The sequence below is a fragment of the Equus przewalskii genome, chromosome 27, assembly GCF_037783145.1.
Source record: "Equus przewalskii isolate Varuska chromosome 27, EquPr2, whole genome shotgun sequence".
NCBI lineage: Eukaryota > Metazoa > Chordata > Mammalia > Perissodactyla > Equidae > Equus > Equus przewalskii.
This window is the reverse complement of record NC_091857.1, coordinates 9397729-9414998: the sequence shown is the minus strand read 5'-3', so window position 1 is coordinate 9414998 and position 17270 is coordinate 9397729.

Here is a 17270-nt window from a genome sequence, read left to right as displayed (position 1 = left end):
TTTCTTGCACTTAACGTGTACTTAATTCTGAAAAAGGAAAAAAAAAAAAAGAGCTGCAGTTTCTATTCTTATAGCACATTATGTGACTACTAAAACCAGTGGAAGAATCATTAAATAGATGCATTTATTCGTCGAGATATTATGCTCCTGCGGCTACACATGTGGAATAAATCAGACTGAACAGCCATGCTCTCCCTAAGGGCCTCCAATTGGGTTGAAATATCTTTCTGCCTGAAGTCATATGGTTTAGAACCTAATCAAAATGTGTGGATTAGGATTCCTGAGAATTTTTGACAGTCTAAGGGACAAATAGGAATGAAAAAGAGAGTCTCTGGGTAATTTTTATGTCAATGCTTTTTTCAGATACTGACAATAGTGAAAGAGGATATAGCTCATTTTAATTTCCACTAAATCAAGTTTGGCTTCTATATATCCTGTCTATGTCTCTGTATGTATGTTTTGTAACTGCTTACAAAAGATAAGCTGAGAAATAGAGATGACAAGAAAGCAAATTGAATTTTATAAAAAGATATTTTAAAAGTCATTTATTTGGAGGTGACTTCCGTGGCTTCCACTCTTATGATACAGGTTTAGAAATTTTCCATCCTGCTTCCTCTTAGATACATACTCTTTCCTTATTCCTTCTTGCTGAGCAATAAAATCATGTTTTCAAAAAGATACTGACAGATTTTTCAGAAGAGTAATAAAAGGGCCTTCCATTACTAGATAAAGGAAAGATTTGGAGAATTTGTGGATGATAAATATGGCACCTTTCATAGTAAGCATTCTTCCTCAAAACACCACTGTTTTGGTTATCTATTGCTGTGTATGGCAACCAACCAAAACTTAGTAGTTAAAACATTAACATTTTTATAATATATACGATTTTATGGGTCAGGAATGGGAGCAGAGTATAGCAGGGAAGATTTGCATGCCTCCATGATACCCTTCATCAGTCCTTAGCTGAGGTGGTTCATATGGTTGTAGATAGGTGAGATGGCTGGACCGCATCCGTAAGTTTAGGGCTTCACTTCTCCCTGCCATCTGGGACACTTGGTTTTTTTTTTGTCACATGCTGTCTGCTGAGGCAGGAATGTTTAAGATGGTTTCTTCATTCATATTATGGTGACTGGGCTGTAGTATGTGGAACAGCTAGAGGCTGGCTGGGCATCTCTCTTACTATTCAGCTCTTTCTATGTGGTTAACTTGGGTTTCCTCACAACATGGCATTCTCAAGATAGTCAGACTCTTTCCATGACAGCTGGCTTCTCTCTGAGTCTTCCAAGAGGCTCAGGTGGACACTGCAAGACTTTTTTCATCCAGTCTCTGAAGTCATTTTCACTACATTCTACTGATCAAGCAAAGTGCCAAGACTACTTGAAATTCAAGGAAAGTGGTAGGGGATGCAATGGTATGAACATAACGTTCACGCAGAGTGGAAAGGAATTGATGATGGTTGATAGTGGCCATACTTTGGTTTTATTTTCACCTTTTTCACTCCTCTAGTGACAATGTTATGAGAGCAGTAATATGAAGGAGGGAAAACAATATGGGATTTAGCAGCAGGGAGCCATGGACTGCATTTACCAGTTGAGTGGCTTGACATTCCTTACCTCATCTTTTTGATCCTCATTTCCTTACTTAGATACGTAGACCATGTGGCACCTAGTTGATGCTAACTAAAATGGAACTGTTATTATTTCTTTCGTAGGTTTAGTTATTTTCTTCTCTTTTCACAAAAACAGAATTAAGATGAACTGTGCTGTTATTGGCTTTTTCTTACTGTGTCCTTTTGCTCTTCTTCAAGGCCAAGTAATAATACTGTGAGAAACTAGTTAGAAGCAGGGTTTTTTTCTCTTAAAACAAGTGTTGTAAATATGTTCTTCCTTATGTATTTGTAACCAAAGGAAGTCTTTCTACGTATGGCCTAGAGGTGTTAAGACTAGATTATTAAAGTATCCTTATGTTACTTGATGAATTAAAGGAAGATTTGCAGCCTTGGTCAACAAAAAGTCATGTATCCCAATGCTAAGGAACATCTGTTATGAGCTGTTACGCCCCTTATACATCGTAAAACACATAGTGGGGATCAGTCACACTAAAAAAGAAGCTTCCAGAATCCAGAACAAAACAGGTAACAGATGTTCCAGTCAGATGGTTGAACTAAAATATGTAATATAACTGGCATCTGAGGCAGAAAATAAACAGGATTTATACTCTACATAGAGTTTTAATTACTCTCAATTCAGAAAAGTTTTATTGTTAAATTTAGTACTCTTATTCAAAGGGAATGGGGTTATTCCCAAGGACATCAGTGTTATATGGTGAATCGTGTCATGACAATATAGTTTACCATTACTGATTTTGCTATATTTGACATAGGAAAAACCTTTGTATGAAGTAATACAGAATTTTTTATTTTTATGCCCAACTTATAGATTATTTAGTATATTATAGGGTATATGATTTTTAGTTACTATTTTTAATTTTTTATAATTTAATTTTACACCTTTTTTATTGAGATACAATAGTGCATTTGTTTCAAGTGTACAACATAATTATGTGATATATGTATATATTGTGAAATGATTACCACAATAAGTCTATTTAACATCTATCACATGTATAAGTCACAAATTTTTTCTTGTAACAAAACCCATTAAGTTCTAGACTCTTAGTAACTTTCAAATACGCAAGATGGTATTATTAACTATAGTCACCATGCTGTACATTACATCCTTAGGACTTATTTATTTTATAACTGGAAGCTTGTACCCTTTCACCACCTTCACCCGTGCCTTTGGCAACCACCAATCTGTTTTCTGTATCTATGGGTTCATTTTTCTCTTTTTTTGGATTCCACATATTGCATATTGAAAACTTTTACGTAACATATCGATACCTTATCAGATGCAATGATTTCACTTATTAATGGATCACATTTGGTTAGTACTGACTGTATTTTAGAAAGTTTATCTCTGTCCTTTACTTATGTATGCATGCACATGTAAACCTTAGAAAGAACCAGAGAGAATTTAGAAAATAAATACTAACAATTAAAAACAGTGAGTATATTTGTTTTGTCAGCTCTGAGCCATACCGTAATATACAAGATTCCCTAGACACTGAAAGACTTAGTAGAAGAACTAAGCACTATTATTCAAAGGCGTGAGAAAAAGACAATGAAAACTGGTTAATACATAGACATGACCTGGTGCAGAAATTCTATTTATTTTATGACCTGGAGAATAAAAGAAAACAGACTTACTTAAGCTCCATGGCAAAATGTCACATCCAAGCTGCCTCTCCTTAGGTAACCGAGCTGCATCCTCTGTAAACCTGGTTAACTCCCAGGATTACTTTTACTCCTCTTCACTTGGGAACGTGTTCTACTGCTATTGCTATGGCTGTAGCCGTCTTTTCCCATCTAAAAACTAGCATTGATGGTAATTGCCTAGTCTTTACACTGCTTAGTTTTTCAGGGAGTCTTTGACACGCCACCTTTGTAATGTTTCACCAGCCATCATTTAGCGGGGCTACCTCACAACTCACAAATAATTGGACTTAATTGCAGGTGCACTTGGACCTTGACGATATCAAAACAAGAGGCCGGAAACCAATTGTGGTGCAATTATTACAGAATGTCATAGCCACATTATTGTATAAAGGAAAGAAAAAGAACTGACAAAAGGGAATGTGCTTTTAAAATATATTTGTCTCATTGAGTTCATCATAAAAATTTCTCCTCTTTGTTCCCAGTAATGAAGCCTTATCTTCCCAGAATAACTCCTTACCGTCTGCTACTCTCCGTGTCCTTTATTATAAAAACATTGCATTGAATCTTTCACAATTGGATAAAGTATTTCATCCTTTATTAGCTTCTCTCCTCTATAGACAAAGTACAGCCGGTAAAGATGTCATTCTTGTTCTTTGAAACAAGTAGATTAGTTCGTTTTCTCATGGGGTTTGGCAAAGTCCTTCAACAGACGTGACTGGCAAAGGAAGAGGCTGAAGATACCAGCCCCAGGGAATAGATTGCTGACTTGATAAATCTTTGGGTCATAAAAGGTCATCGCTTGATGTCTGGAAGAAAGATTGACTCACTAACAAATACCAGCAAGAGATCTTTCTGTAGTGTAAAATATAAAGAAAACAAACTAATATTGAAAGAGCATTTACATGCTAGCAACACCAATACCCAAACAAAAACAGATAAGCTATTTTCTGTTATAAATTTACTGAGTGATTTTTAAAAATTTTAAAGTCCCTGCTGTAGGAAAGCATGTGCTTCTTTTAGGTGCTTAAATCTTCAGTGGGCTGTGTACAAAATACATAGTGAACCAGTAAGCAGGCAATTTTAAGGAGAAGTAATTATGGCCACATCCTGGAAATGCTACTTTGAAATCTAGGGGTAAAAAAATATTGGAAATTATGAGGTGCCTCATAAAAGCTGTTAAAAATTACAAATTGCATGGACATTTGAGGTCAAACTACTTATCATTAATGAATTCATAAGCCTCACTGTAATATTTGGCTAGAATATTTTCAGCTTGAAAGAGAACAGTAATCACTGAGATTAAAAAACAAAAACAAAACAGGGTGATTCAACCAGTTAGTCCAATTAGAACCACTCCATTATATCAACTATTCCTAAATTTAGGAAACAAATCCTGTTTCTTCATTCAATTGGCTTTTTTTTAATCAAGAGATTGAAATATTCTAAGTACATGCTTATGATGCTTTGACTGGCCTTTGGGTAAGATGGCGCAACACTGCCAGTGACCCGTTTATTTTGCTGTTTATATTCCTACCTGCTTTTTTACGCATAGGCCATCTCATCTCTTAAAAACAGGAACATTTCCTTTATCCCTGGTGAATTAATCTCACATACTAAGACCTCAACGTGGGAGATATGCCCTAGGAAATTCTTCAATATACCACGTTGCGGTAATTCTTTGTCTGAGAGAGCAAAAAGGGAGCATGAGTTGATATCTTAAAAGAAGAGCTTTACTGTTGAAAGGAAGTAAATTCAGGCTGCTGACCAAGGTGAGCCTCTATCACAACAGTCTAAACTCGATTTCCTTTCCCAAAGTTTGATGTCCAATTTTACTGTATATAACTGCATGCACACACACACATGCACGCACACACACACACATTGCTAGATTGCAGTACCTGGCAAGAAGAATTCCAAAAGCAGATGTGGTTTCTAGTATTTTATAAATTCAGTATTTGGATGTACCCCCGGCATCCAAGTGGAGCTTAAAAAATATATATCTGTATGTTCTCTATATATGTTCTATATGTATGCGTTGTATATATGAATACATAACATAGTCCTGTAGCAATTAAAAAAATGAAGCAAATATTTTACCCATAGATGCTTTGGGGACTGTAAATCATCCTAAAATTTTTGCAATACAGGACTTTTATAGAGGACTAGAGCGCAAGGCTAGAATGTCATGAAGGACTTCTGAGATCATGTAATGATAATAGGAGTCGCCACTATAATTTCTGTTAAGTCCTTTATATGCATCAATCCTTACACAACCCTGCACACTATTACTACTTCTGTTTCATGAGTGGCATCCACAGTTGTTGAATTACTTGCCTTGGGTCACAGACATTTTCAGTGGAGTAGTTGGGCCTATATTATATATCTGTCTGACTTTAGTACCAAATGTTTGACCAATCCAAGGATGATAAAGTCACATATTTTTGAAATAATACAGTAAGTGCCAAATGAGAGTATGATTATGAAGAAAGAGACTGGAATTTTCTTGACCTAAATATATGTGTGGATCAGAATCTTAAACAGGTTGCAAGGACCAAGGGATGCATAGAGAACACGGTTCTTTGGAAAACTGTTATTTATAAGTTGCCACCTGCAGTAGTGTGAGGAGCCTCAGAGGATGATTGTTCTTGTTAGGCTGAGTCTCTGTAGATTAACTGAAAACAGCCCATAATGTTCTGTTCTGTTTGGGCTGACTAGAAGCTGGTTCTGGACGCTGAAAGAGACCTCTATTCGAGGATGAGTTGAAAGGACTAAATGAGAATCACATAGAGAGAGTGCATCTCAGAAAACAACTCAGCCAAGCATCTCATTTTACAGAAAAAAAAAAATGAAGTCCCAGAGAGGTACAACAATCTGCCTATCACTCTACACAGATTCTCCCTCTGAGCTCTCATACGCTCCCCGTCTTACGCACATCACTCATGTTTGAGCTGAGGAGAAGTTCCCAGCCTTCCTCCAAAGGCACACAAGCTGTCCCATCTGGTGGGAATTCCCTTTCTCCATTTTGCTGCCCAGGAAAATCTCATGTCACTCTTTTGGGCACAGGACCAAGGGTATAATCAATGAATAAGTAAGTAAATAAATAAATCATATAAAAATGAGCCGTTTCTCCATATCATTGGCAATTCCCAATGGTAGTTGAAAATAGGTGTCTATAGCTTGGAAAAATGCCCAGAACCAGGGAGTGTACTTTGGAGAAGAACCTTCCAGCATTCAGCGAACCCTTTGCCCACAGCCTCCTTCCTAGTAAAGCTTTCCAGACACAACTCAAAAACAGCCACTCTGCCCTGCACACAGCAGCCTCATTGTGCTGCTCATAAAGGAAAGGACCAAGTATCCGTGTCTGGGCCCTAGACTGGGAGTCAGTTTCCAATGATAGGACTAGTTAACAGGAAAGGTGTGCTCTGGATTGTGATTTGCTGGCTCTGTTAGAGGCTCCTCTGGGAGGTTGAACATGAAGTTTGAGGGGAGTGAAAGCTGATTTGAGTGGTGCTGTGAATCTGTAAAAAGCAGTAGAAGCAATGACTAAGAGGAACTCAGTTAGCAAAATGGCAGAGAACTGAGAAAGGGTCAATGGGCAAAGGCTCTTGGTTTAGGGATCAGGGAAAGGAAGACAGAAGATGTGCGCCCCAGACAGTTTGCTGCTTAGCTTCATTTCCGCATAGCCACAGGCAGATATTCCATCACATGAGCTAAACCGAACATACGCTGCCTCTTGCAGCCTTGTAGGTGGACAGTTGTGAATAATTTGTGAGAGAACCAAGTCAGTACACACAGTGTTCCTTGTGGGGAACAACAAAGCAGTAACTTGCTGGAAAATTCCAATACTTGATGATGATGATGATGATGATGATGATGATGATTATATTTTTGTCTTCTATAGCTAATCTTAGACATTTCATTAGAGAAAAAATCAGATCAAATTTAAAAACTGTTCAAGACAACAAGAGTTAAAATGTTTTTCTTTTTCATGAGAAAATTAGAGACAAAATATGACAGTTTATAATTCGTAAGCATATTTGGCAGCTTAGAAACAAAATAAGGCTTTTTAACTTTAGGACTATTAAATTAACAAAAAACACTAAAGTGTCAAAAATTGTCACAAATTCCTATGGCCTCCATGTTCCTACTTCCAATGTGCGTTCTTCATCCTCATTTTACACTATATATAATTAGCATTTATTCCCATCCCTTTATCTATGAAGTAAAAATCCAGAATATCTACTTCTCTAACTATTTTGGGAATTGGATGAAGTAACACATGTCAAGTGATACACCAATCTTGATAATTTTTATTTTGCTTGTCCCACCCTAATGAAGCACAAAATTGTGATTGAAGAGGGTAAAATACATCCAATTTTCTAAAGTAAGAATCTAACACCTCTTAGAATGATACAAGGGCAAGTTTATAAGGCTCTAAGTGAAATTTATCCTCTACATTAAGAAAAGAAGTTACTCTAATCTTCTATTGATGACTTAGTTAAGCTTACAATAAATAGTAAATTTGATTGCAAATGAAAATGGTGTTTCATTTCGACAAGTCATATGGAAAATCAGTGTGTTTTACACACTATAATGTGATTTACATAGCCATATATGTGTATTACTTAATACTATAATAAATTAGTAAAGCAATACACTAAGTTTATTTGCCAACAAATTATAATTAGAAATGTAAATATCCCAATTAATAATAGTAGTCATGGGCATTTTGTTACTTCTTAAATAGGAACTGATTTAAATATATTCATGCATGGTAAACTGTTGCTTGGTTTCCGCTCAGAGTAATTAGGCAACCATGAAATTAAAGGGAATAATTTGATTACATTTCCCATCACATTATAATTTTTTTAGGGTTGGAACAGAAGGAGTAACAGATAATAGAGTCTTATATTTTCTCTTTCCACTAATTTAGTATGGTTTCTCAAAATGCATTTTATTTTTATAGCTAAACACACATGCCTAATTCCGTATATCTGTTACATTTTATTATAAATACAACTTGTAAGATAAATAGACAGATTTTTCTGTTATCTCCAGATTCCTCCTAATTATATGTTTAAACCATAACTTTTAAAGGTGAAAAGAGAGTTTGGCTAACTCCTCCACCTCTTCTAAGTCTGTGTTCAATTCTCGTTTTTCCGGAGAAGCCCTACCAAGGCCAACAGAATGAACACTGCAATCTGGTGCCCACCCGCTACCAGCAGCATGCCAACCCCCCCTGCCTTAACTTAGTTTTCTTTCTCTAGTATTTATCATCTTAAACATACTACTTAACTAACTTACAGAACTTACTTCCTGGTTATTATCTGTGTCCCTCATGGTAAACTCCTGGACAGCAAAGATTTTTGTCTTTCTACAGATGTGTCCCTGCCTCATTTAACAGGGTTTATGTAATGAATGAATACATTTGACAATAATGTTTCATCGGATCACATTTTTGTTCATTTATTATATTAGGGCAATGAAATATAAAATATTCAGAACACTATTTTAACCATAGCATGTATTTTCAGCTTGTTAGAAAAATGGCTGTTTAGTAATCTTGCAATCCGTCAGTCAATCCTGCCCAAATTGAGAAGGAAAAGTAATCATGAAGGTCACTTTAGAAGTAGCACATTTAGTGGGATCTGTTTATTAATGCTGCAAATTTGAGATATGTTAAAAAAGTAATACTTAGAAAATTCAGCCTTATAAAATGGCTGATGATTTTAATGGAAGGATAGTTATCAGTACTAAAAATACGTCATGATAAGAAGTCCAGGGAATAGCTGTGAATTTCACAACTACAACTTCATAAGTGGTGAATTTGGAAAGCCAAATAATAGATAGTTTTTCCTTATACTTGCTCAGCTGGCTGGATGTAGAATTTTATGCCATCAGTGAGAAGAATATTTACATTAAAATGAACTGTATTGACTATTGTACAGAAATAACAAGAGGAAGTTTGCCCTGTGTGTGGCGGCGTGGGGAGGGAAGGGAGAGTGTGTGCATGTGATGTGTGTGTGTGTGTGTGCACATACAGTGTGCTAGATCTTGGTAAGGAGTTCGTAATCTGCCTATGATATATCTGAAACTTTTAGAGGTGAAAATTGCCAGTTTTATCTGAGGGAAAATCTCTGCCCCTTTCATTCTATTTGAATTACAAGCATAGTCACAGCCCAAGAAGGGATGAGGTGAGAAGAAAATTGACTTCTACACTCAGATGTGATGTCTGCAATGAGGTCGCTTTACCATCTAAGAAATTTGGAAAGTGCTAAACAATACTTATGACTCTAAGTATTTGTATATTGCGTGGCTTCCTCATTTCTACAATTTCTTTTTTAATATCCTGTCATGTTTCCCATAATTACAGACAACAGCGGCCTTAAATTAAAATGCCCTGTGTATTTGTCTTCAATAGATTTAAGGAAGAAATACAATATAGAGTCATCTTTCTGCTTTACAGCCTGACTTGGGAAGAAAAAAGCTTTCCCATGGCGAATTAGATGAGGGTAGCTGAGAAAAGGAGAGAATATTGGGAGTAGTCCCTATGGCCAGCAGTAGTAAAGGTAAAACTGTATTGGGCCTGAGAAACGAACTTGCCCTTAAATATTTTAAATATCCACTTGTAGTTTAACGTGCTCTCCATCATTCCATGTTACTGACACCAGTCCAATTCATACATTTCTTTTACTTGCCTGGGATTTGCATTAACGGACCTTGTTCTGGACACTATAAATCCATTGTAGGGCATTTAAATGAAAATTTTAAGTAGGCAAGGAAACTAAGGCTCAGATGTGATTTCAGGACTGGAAAGGAATGAATGATTGCGCTATACATCTCCAGAATTATTACCAATCATTTCTTATCAGAACTTCATTACCTATATTTGGCATCATACATTTTAGAGGAGAAAATCTAAACTGGCTTTGCACAGAAAGCCATACATGAGTTATAAATTCTTCAAAGAACTGAAAATTATCTTACAGGACTAAATGTGGACTTTATCAAATTCTGAACACCTATTTCATCAAAGTATAGTCTTCCTTCCCCCAGGGCGCAATGGAGTGCAAAAACAGAGAGGAGTAACAATCTTCCTGGTAAAGAAGATAAGCTTCGGCCCTGAGCCTGATTGAGTGTCAGTTGACATCAAGCCCCATAACTGTCCCCCATTTTCCTGGGAATGCTGTCAACCACAGGCCTATCTTCCTGGAGAGCCACTTAGAATTTTCTGTGACCTTCTGGGACTGCCTGTTATTCTGCCATCTGGAACTCTATTACAACTGCTTTTGCCCCTCTGACCCTGAGTTGCCTCCAAAAATGTCACCTTTTGGTCCCTACCAAACTGGGTCTCATGCTCCCTCCTACAGCCTTTTGCTGAGCTACGACAGAAGAAGATTACAAATAGTGTACAGCTCCTTAATTAGCCAGAGTGGAGAATTTGCCCTTTTAGCTCCTCTCTCACAAACCATGAAACAAATCACGAAAGTCAGCCCAGTGTGGCACCCACTGTTCCCAGAACTCACAGCCGCCCAGTGGTCGATAAGCATGCAGCCTCAGATGCCATATGCTTAGCTGAGTCTCTTCTGATGGAAATTTCTTTTTCTGCCGAGCACAGAGCGTGATCCAAGGGGTTAGAGAGTAATATTGTAAGAGTAGAATATTTTTACACATATTGGTTTTATCCTAAAAGCAATCATACATACTTGTTATAATTTGTATTTAAAAAACCTCAATTAATGAGATGTTTTAGAAGCTTATAAAGGCAAAGATTTAAAAAAAAAAAAAACAGTTGGCTTTAGGGTCAAACTTGCTTTTAACCTGCCTCTAGTGTTTTCTAGGTAAACATAATTAGTACTACACAAGGACAGTGCATCAGAACCCTGAGTTCTGTGAGATTCACAGTACAAATTCAAGATTCCCTTGAGGACAAACTTAAGAGATTGCTGCCTTTGAAGGTTGATCGCTATGTTCACCTTTGCTCCTGGACAAGTCAGAGCTGCCAGCTTGTGCCCATGTAGTCCAGCAGACTGATGTTTTCCCATCTGTTCTATTTGTTGTTGTATGGGTTCAATAGCCTCTAGCTACTACAATTTTGTCTGTATTCCAGGCTTCTCTCTTCTCCAGGGATATGAAATTTTAATTGTTCTACAGAAGACATTCAGCTTGACTAATTATCTAACACAGGCAAATAAATTTGGAAAGCCTGCATTCTAAATGATATATACAAACTTACCTATTGAAGGAAACTATAGATGATATTGTTTTGAGAGCATTACTACAGATGCAGAGAGGGAGGAAACTTCTTAAATTCAATTGACTGATTTAAAGCCACAAATATAAAGAGCAAGGAGAAATTGTAGACAGTACTTTCACTGTTAATTGTGCAATTGGTGCTTTTCAAGTTTTTATTTGTATGGCCTGATAAGAATTTTTACCACATCAAGGTTCTATCTTAAATGTTGCAAGAGGCTGATGGAATGCTTTTTCTCAATTTTATTTTCTTTTGTCTTCTCCTATATTTCTGCATTTTATCAGGTAGAAAGTGAAAAGGTGTGTCTAAATTACTGCTGGCAATATTGACTAGTTTGTTACTTACTGTCTTACGTTTTTATTTTTATATCTGTCTCCACTTTTCTATGTCATTCTTTTTAAAGATATCTCCATTTGATGTTTGCTATTCTCCTTTTTATCAGATGGTGCAACATAAGCAGCAGTTTCTTAATTTTCAAGTTAATTTTGAATGTTTTTTGCTATTAGAAAATAAATTTTTTTTTAAATTTAAAAAAGTATCTTTCTTTTTTTTAAAGATTTTATTTTTTCCTTTTTCTCCCCAAAGCCCCCCGGTACATAGTTGTATATTCTTCGTTGTGGGCCTTCTAGTTGTGGCATGTGGGACGCTGCCTCAGCGTGGTTTGATGAGCAGTGCCATGTCCGCGCCCAGGATTCGAACCAACGAAACACTGGGCTGCCTGCAGTGGAGCGCGCGAACTTAACCACTCAGCCATGGGGCCAGCCCCAGTATCTTTCTTTTTTTGCAATAAAAATACCAACTCAGGTTTAATGACTTAAGCATATTGCATTGATCATGAACTATCTTGGTCAAGTATGAGTAACAGGTGCAAACAGACTTCCATTCTGAACTCATCCACTAAAGAAAGTTTAGTTTCTCTGATTTTCTAAATCATCATTATTTTTATTTATTTTTGGTGAGGAAGATTGGCCCTGAGCTAACATTTGTTTTCAATCTTCCTCTATCTGCTTGAGGAAGATTGTCCCTGAGCTAAAATCTGTGCCCATCTTCCTCTATTTTATGTGGGACCCCATCACAGCATGGTTTGATGACTTGTGTATAGGTTCGCACCTGGGATTCAAACTCAAGATCCCCCAAGCCACCAAAATGGAGTGAGTGAACTTAGCCACTACACTGTGGGCTGGCCCCTCTAAATTACTGTTAATGCCAGTCCATATCATAGTTCATAAAAGAAAAACACAAATAACTACACTGTGATATTATGCTGCACATATCAATTTAGCACAAATCCTAAAATTTGATAATATATTCTCTTGGTAAGGATGGAGAGAAAGAATTGTGTTCATCTATTCTGGTGGCACTATAGGTTGGCCCTTCCCCTGAGGAGAAATATTTGGCAATATCTATCAATATAACAAATTCATATACTGTATGTTCAGCAATTCCACTTCTTGGAATTTATCCTTCAGATACTCTTGGCATACGTGCAGAAGGCATATGGTCAAGGTCAGTCATTGCGGCATTGTTTGTCATAGCAAAGAACTGGACACAGCCCAAATGTCTTTCAGCAGAAGACTGCATACATATGTTATAGCATATTGATGTGAAATAATATTGGGTTACCCTAAAGAAAATTGAGGAAGGATTTTACTCACTTATATGAAAAAAATTATAATTTAAATCATAAAATGAAAAAGGAAAAGCATAGAAAAGCATATGTAATATGTTAATTTTATAAAAATTTTAAAAATCTAATTTAATTTAAAAAATTTTTTAAAGTTAAAAAATAAAAATTTATATTTGCGTTTCCCTGTATTTGCATAAAGATAACTGTAAAAACACACATACCCACAAAAAAGCTGTTATCTAATGGTGATTGCATTGGGTCCAGGACAATTAAGGACAAAATGAGGAGTAAGATTTCTACTCTGTTCCATTTTGTGCAAACAGATTAAAAATATTACTTATTGAATGCTCATACACACACAATAGGTCAGGTCAGAGTGTAGAAGAAAATGTATCAGAAAACTCATGGCAACTCACATTACTATAACTAAGCAAAGAGATTGGCTCCAAGGATATTTTTGACATGGAGGAAATATTTTTATATTCATGGAGGTGGTGGCTTCACAGGTGTATATATCTGTCAAAATTCATTGATTCGTATACTTTAAACTGATGCAGGTTAGGAAATGAAAAAATATAACTCAATAAAGTTGGTTAAAATAGCTTTTTCCCAGACCTCCAAAACTAATAATAGCAGTAATTATTGTTATAATTATAATAAATTACATAGAGCCCACTATATCATATAGATATTGCCTTTAGTAACTATTGACAGAAAATAGAAGGTATTTTCCACAGGCATGATGTTAAATCACATATGAGCACCTTTGTAAAGTGTGCTAAGGCAGTCTGATTTGATCTATTCTTTATCAGCTCTTAGAGTGTCCATATGAGCATTCTCTCCCTGTTAACCTGTTTCAGTTTCTTCAAATAATTTATCACTTGATATACTATATATTATTAAGTATCCATCCTCTCTCTTTAGAGTGTAAGCTCTCTGAGGACAGGGACTTTGTTTAATTCACTGCTCTATCCTTGGCACCTGATGCTCCTAGTATGTAGTAAGAACTCTATTAATACTTGTTTAATTACTTCTCTTTTTTTTGCTGAGAAAGATCAGCCCTGGGCTAATATCTGTTGCCCATTTTCCTCTTTTTGCTCAAAGAAGATTGTCGCTAAGCTAACATCTGTGCCAGTCTTACTCTATTTTTCATGTGGGGCGCCACCACAAATGGTTTGTGAGTGGTGTGTAGGCCCAGGCCCTGGATCCAAACCTGTAAACGCTGGGCCACCAAAGCAGAGCATGCAAACTTAACCACTATGCAACCGGGCCAGCCCCTAATTACTTCTTAAGAAATGGAGTAAAAATATGTTATAAACAAAACTCTTACAAAGTTGCCATGTTGGAGAGTCAATTAAGACTCTAAATTAGCTCTAAATAGCCAGGATTTCCTCTAGTATTGGAATGAACCATCTTGTCTTTGACTGAGTTCCAGAGGCAGTGGTTAGCTAGTATTTACAGAGGGAAAAAAAGTATATAAAATTCCTTTGAGTTACACCTTTAGCAAAATGAGATATTCCCCTTATGATACGTGAAATCTGAGGCTGCCAGAGATAGGGGCAGATTAATTTGTTCCTTTTCAGCTCACTTCTGGGCATAAACTTATTAAACACCAGGTTTGCTGGAAACTATCAACTATTTAACGTGTTACATCTTTCTTGTGTGTAGTCTATCTGTTTGTTTGTTTTACTTTGTGCACATGCATGTGTATGTGTATGTGCATGTGTGTGTGGTGGGTTTGGTGATTTTGCTTGTGTTGTGCCATCCTAAAAGCTGAATTCATGTGTGTTAAATATGTATTATAAAGGATTGTAGTTACTGAAGATTTCATGATCATTCTATTTTTTGACTGATTCATTCATTCAATTATGTGTTTATTCAACTCATTTTTACCAAGACATACTAAGAGCCAGGCACTGTTGTAGGCACAGGGTAATCAACAAGGAGTGAGACAAGCATGGTCTTTTCATCCAGAGTTCAGATACTTATCAGGGAGACAGAAAATGTACTTATAAACACATATAATCAAGAAATAGTAAGCACTAGGATACGACACAAAGTGTATTATCTAGTGTTTTTTTTAAAAAATAGACTTTAAAAAGAAAGAGTGAAAGCCACAGAGCCCAGATAGATTCTTGGAGAACTCCTAAGAGAAATGAGAGTGTCTTGGTCTTTATGAGTTAGGGTATTAGAAATGATGGGAAGTAGCTGAACTTAGTGTATACCTTGAAGCTAGAGTAGATATTCTAATGGATCAGATGTGAAGTGCGAGGGGATGATAGGAATCATGAATGCCTCTTTTATTTTGCCCAAAGCAAATAGCTTAAAGATGAGGAAGACGGCTATTGAGTCTAGTTTAGTTATAAGTCTGATGTGATTACTGGGCATCAAAGTGGAAGTGTTGAATAGAAAATTGGAAAAAGTGAAGCTAGATATCAGGAGGAAGTCAGTGCTGGAGATACTAACGTGGGATTTGTCAGTTAGTTAATGTTAACAATGTTATTAATGTAGGACTTGTGGATGACATTGTAAAGCATGAATTTGTAAGAGATCATCTAGAAAAGAAGTGATGCTGGAGAGAATAAATGGTGAGAGGTTTGAGTCTTTGATATTCCATCATTTAGAGGCTTAGACAGAGAAAGAAGAACCAGCAAAGAACTCCGAAGAAGAAGAGCATCAAGATGGGCAATGGATATTGGAACCCCCTAGATATCTGCACCTCCACGTTCATTGAAACATTTTTCACAAGCAAGACATTGAAATAACCTAAGTGTCCATCAACAGTTTAATGGATAAAGAAAGTGTGATATATTACCACACAATAAAATATTATTCAGCCATAAAAAAGAAGGAATTCCTGCCATTTATGGCAACATGGATGGACCATGAGGGCATTATGCACTATAACATAAGCCAGACAAAGATAATTACTGTATGATCTCACTTATACATGGAATGTAAAAAAGCTGAACTCATAGAAACAGATAGGAGACTGCTGATTGCCAATGGCTGAGAGATGAGGGAAGCAGGAGATGTTGGTCAAAGTGTACAAACTTCAGTTATGTGATAGATAAGTTCTGGAGATCTAATGTACAGCATGGTGATCATAGTTAACAATACTGTATAATGTACTTCAAAGTTGCTAAGAAAGTAGATCTCAAATGTTCTCACCACAAAAGAAAAAAAATTAAGGTGAAGTGATGTGATGGATATGTTAACTAACCTTATTGTGTTAATGGTTCCACAATATATACGTGTTATCAAATCATCACATTGCACACCTTAAACTTATACAATGTTATACATGAATCATATCTCAATAAAGCTGGGAAAAAGGCAGACAAAAAAACAAACAAAATGACAAAACACTGGCGAGTATGTTGTCCTGGAAGCAAAATGAAGAAAATGCTTTAAAAAAGGAGCAAGTAAACGGGTGTATTAAATTCTGCAGAAATTTGAATAAATTGATATTGAGAAATGACCACTGAATTAGATAAGATATTAGTGTCTGTCAATCTTGAGAAAAGGCATCTCTAAGGATTGCTAGGGATATATGCCTGATTAGAATGTATTGATGAAAAAAAGAGAATTGGAGACAGAGATTTTAGATGATTCTTTCAATAGTTTTGCCTTAAAAGGGATATAGTGATGTTTGTTTTCCAGGTATCTATTGCCTTGCAAAAGACGTCAAAAGTCAGTGACTTAAATAAAATAACTATTGTATTCTACTTCCAGGTTTACAGCTGGGAGATGGGCCATCCTCGTGGATTCAATGTAGCTTCACTCACATCCCTGACAAATTAGCAGGGACTCTGGGAAGGCGGAGTTCAGCTGGGTCCCTCTCCCGCTCCATGTCGTCTCAGGATCTGTGCACGCTGTCTCTTCAGCAGGATAGTCAGGCTTTTTCCATTATGGCTCAAGGCTCCAAGAGTGTGTATTCCAAGGGACAAAAAGAGGAACTGTCAGTCTTTTAAGACCTGAGCCTTGAAACTTATGGAGTGTCACTTTTGTGACACAGTCATGCATCACTTAGAAAAAGGGATAATTTCTGAGAAATGCATCAGTAGGCAGTTTCGTTGTTGTGCTAACATTATAGAGTGTACTTACACAAA